The following is a 4,724-nucleotide window of genomic DNA, read 5'->3' on the forward strand; positions in this document are numbered from 1 at the left end:
AATTTTCTGGACATGGCCAACAACTGATAGCGATTTGCTATCAGAAATTTGCCAGAATCCCTGTGTTTAATGAAATTGCTTTTGACGGTTGATTTCCTTATAACCCATGGAATTCACGAGAACCTCGTTCAAGGTTTGAAGTTCAAGGTACCCCCCATGTGGTGCAGCCAACATGCACCTGGCTGAAATCAACGACAAAGACAAACACCTTAAACAAGCCCAGTTAGCTCAGTGAGAATGAGACATTTAATTTCAAGATCGTGGTTTCGAACCTCACGTTAACGAATTATTTTATTTAATCTTCTAAATATATTTGTGGAGGCAGAAGACGTAGGTATGATTCTTAATGGATACTTGGACTGTTTTAGCAAAAAATAGAGAGACAATGCAGACTTTGCAATGAGGGAGAAGAATTTTGAAATATTAGACGAGATATACATAGTGATAGAGCAAATATTAAGGGGTTGAACAGTTTTGAAAGTGGATACATCTTCAGGCCCGGATAAAGTGCATACCAGGCAGTTAAGAGAAACGAAAGGCAAAAAGCGGTGGCTCATTACTTCTTTAGTTAACAACGGAAGGCTATGTTTGCTTTTGCAGCCTTTCCTCCTCACTGGAATATATTTTTCTTGAGAGTTATGTAATATCTCCTGAAACGTATACCACTGTTCATCAACCGTCCTACAATATAATCTATTTTAAGAATCCACATTAGCAACCTCTGAAGTACGTTTGTAATCTCCTTTATGTAAGTTTGGTGTGCTGGTTTGAGAACGAACTTCATCACTCTCCATCTGAATTTGAAATTCAAACCTGCTATGATCACTCATTCCAAGGTGATCCTTTACCATGAGATTCTTCATTAATCCTGTCGGATTTAACAGGAGCTGATCTAAGATAGCATTTAGAGGCATCTCATTCAGACGATTTTGTGCAGTCGCAGAAATTGGTGAGCTTATTGACATGGAAACTATCATTGTTGTTATGTACAGTCAGAGAAATGTTTTTCAAAGGAATTTTTTGCAGAAAATGGATTCAGCATTTGAGCTGCTCGCGGAACATTTCTCTAAGGGTGCTGATCAAATTTGCATGAGCATTGAAGATTTTAAACCAGTCTCCTGAAAACAGACTGTTAACAAAATCAAATAGGGGCTAAAACGTTCTCAATGATTACCTTTCCAGAATTATTAAAGTTCAGTTGTTGAAGTTTTGACTGTCTCTCAGTAACCATATCTTTCATTCTGCTCAACAAAGCTACCGGCTAATATCAGCAGATTAACGCCACATTTCAAACTCTGATGCAACTGCTTAATAATTCACTCTTCCCGAGTTCCAGAGCTCAGAGGTTGAGTGCACATCCCAAGACGGCAAGATACCACGAACCCGGGTCAAACCTCCCCATACACCGAGCACAGACTCAGGAGTATCCGGGCGGAGATGATATATCGGTCACTGGGCCTTCCAGCCACATTGAACAAGCGCCTGGAGTGAACATTTCTGAAGTAATAACTTGCAACTGCATATTCCACTGTCACTGTTGCTGAGCATTCTAAAGTGCCGAATTCAGGTCGCTGTCTCCTCCAGAGGCTTTGGTTCGAATCACACTTATGAAATTTATTATTTTTAATTAATGACTCATTTTTTTGAAAACATTGTGAAATGCTACGTTTCTTTCATGTAATTTAATAAAATCAATTGACTCTAATTAAAAAATGTGATATCAAAATTACTTCCCAAAGCGGGAATGCAACTCTGGTAGCTGTTGTGATAAGAATGGTTGTGTGACTCAATACAGATGCGATTTAAAAATCTCGCACTGCTGTGTTAACAACAATGTGTTTTGGTGCCAAAGCAGGGGATTGGAAATGACAACAAAAACGCCAGGCAGCGCCCACAGTGAGACAGATTCGAACTTCTGAATAAATTGGTGCTGCGAAGTAACCGCTGAGCTAAAGCTGGCACTGATCACAGGGTGAGAAACAACTCAATATAAGCAATGAGTTCAGAAATATCAGGAGCAGTGCATTCCAGTCAATGTCAAAACCCTCCTTTCTCATTCAACAGAGGAAGAAGAGATATGAACGGGCGTCAGACACCACAAAGTTTAATTAAAGGCACAAATACAAGTCACACTTAATTTCGAAACCGTTTCACTGTCACATTTTTCCACGTTATTTAAAGTCAAAATGTTTTAAATCAGAAAATGAGGCCCATGGGACTTTGTCATTATTCTGATTCTAATTTCTGTGCATGGCAGCTGTAACATTTCCTGTTAAATTTGAAAAAATTGCCCAGATTTTTCTGTCACCAGAAATGAACATTTTTAACAATACTCATAAAATACAGTGTTTTTTAAATATTAGTTCATGGGATGTGGGCGTCGTTGGCAGAGCCAGCATATATTGCCCATCCCTTATTGCCCTTGAGAAGGTGATGGTGGGCCGCCTGTTTGAACCGCTGAAGTTTGTGTGGTGAATGTGATCCTGCAGTGCTGTTAAGGAGAGATTTCCAGGAATTATGAGCCATTCACGATGAAGGAATGGTGAAATTCTTCCAAGTCAGGATCGCATGTTACTTGAGGGAGGGGGCGGGAGGCCTTCGACATCATGATGTTCCCATGAACCTGCTGTCCTTGTCCTTCTAAGGTGCAGAGGTAGCGGGTTTGGGAGGTGCATCCGAACAAACCTTCGTGAGTTGCCGCAGTACATCTTGTGGATGGCAAACACTGCAGCGGCGTCACGTCGGTGATAGAGGGAGTGAAAGTTTACGGTGGTGGGTGGTGCAGCAATCACGCTGCTGCGTTGCCCTAAATGTTGTCGAGCTTCTGGATTGGAATTGAAGCTGCACTCATCCAGGCAAGTGGAGAGTGCTCCTCCAAGATGCTGACTTGTAGTTGTTGGGAAGACTTTGGAGAGTCAGGAGGTGACATACTCGCCGCAGAATACCCAGCCTCTGACCTGCTCTTGCTGCCACACTGTTTATGTGGCTGGTCCAGTGAAGTTTCTGATCAATGATAACCCATAGGATGTTGATAGTGGGGGATTTGGTGATGGTAATAGAGTGGAATGCCAAGGAGCGGTCGTCAAACCCGTGTTTCTTGTAGATAGTCATTGCCTGGCAACTGTATTGCGCGAATGTTACATGCCAATTATCAGCTGAAGCCGAAATGTCATTCAGGTTTTCCTGCATGTGTGAATGGGCTGCTTCATTATCAGAGGAGCTATGAGTGGTACTGAGCTCTGTGCAATTTTTAGTGAACATAGCCACTTCTGACTTCATGTGGCAGAGAAGATCATTGATGAAGGGGCTGAAGATGGTTTCGCATCGGACACTGACATTAGGAACTCTCTCAGCGATGTATTGGGGCTGGGAGGATTGACTTCCAACAACCATAACCATCTTCTTCTGTGCTAGGTTTCACTCCAGCCAGTGGAATGTCTCCCCCTGATTTCCCATTGACTTCAATGTGATCGTCATTCTTTCTTTTGAATATACTCGTCGACTGCTTCAGCCTCACAAGCCCCCGAGATGTTTGCGCTTCTCATATTCTGCGCTCTAATGCTTCCCTGATTATAACTTCTCAAAAATTAATGACGTGCCTTCAGCTGCCTGGGCCAGAAGATCTGGAATTACCTCCCTAAAACTCTCCGCCTCTCTAACATTCTCGATTTGCTGCTGTCCGCTGGGAGCAGGTGATGAAAGCGGGCGTGAGACGGAAACTAAATGGTGAGCGCTGCTTTTGATGCTGTGTGATTCCTGGTGGGAGTGGGTGGGGATTGTAGCGTCTTTTTATTACAGCAATGCAGGATGAACAAATCTGTGTTTGAGTAACCTTCATGTGTACAAACATCCGCTGCCGGCATTGTGGACCTCGTGAGACAACGGTACCGTGTCTGACTCCAGATCAGAAGGCTGCAGGTTTAAATCACGTCGGGTTCACGTTTCGTTTCGATATTGTGCTTCCAGAATTTATATTTTCTTTGCTGTTTCACATTAGCCTAACCCTTGCTCTAATGTCTGTCTTACTGTTTCCAAAATGGCATGTACACGTTAAAATGAACATTCTGATTCAGACGCCTCAAGTAAAGTAAAATGATTTTGAATTGACTTTGAAATGATGTGACAGTCAACATAACATAAGAACGTAGGATTTAAGTGCAGGAGTCGGCCGTTTTGCCCCACGAGCCTGCACCGTCATTCAATAAGATCATGATTGATCTGATATTGGCCTCAGCTCCACTTTCCTGCCGGCTCCACATAATCCTTATCGTTGCAAAATCTGATTATCTCCACCTTAAGTGTCTTCAATGACCCACCCTCCACAGCTCTCTGGGGTGGAGAATTCCAAAAGTTCACGACTCTCTGAGATCAGAAATTCCTACTCATTTCCATTTTGAATGGGCGACGCCTTATTCTGAAACTATGCCCACTAGTTCTAGACCCCACCGCCACGAGAGGAAACTTCCTGTTTGCATCCACTCTGTCAAGCCCCCTCATAGATTTGGGAGATTCCAAAAGTACACTTTTCATTCTTCTAATCTCCAATAAATGCAGGCCCAATCTGCTCAACCTTTCTTCATAGATAACCTCATGTATCTTATCTGACCTGCCTCCAATGCAAGTAGATCCCTCCTTACATAAGGAGACCAAAACTTTACGCAGTATTCCAGGTGTGGTCATAGAATCATAGAAATTTGCAGCACAGATGGAGGCCGTTTTGTCCA

Source organism: Pristiophorus japonicus, unplaced genomic scaffold, assembly GCF_044704955.1.
Source record: "Pristiophorus japonicus isolate sPriJap1 unplaced genomic scaffold, sPriJap1.hap1 HAP1_SCAFFOLD_33, whole genome shotgun sequence".
Taxonomy (NCBI): Eukaryota; Metazoa; Chordata; class Chondrichthyes; family Pristiophoridae; genus Pristiophorus; species Pristiophorus japonicus.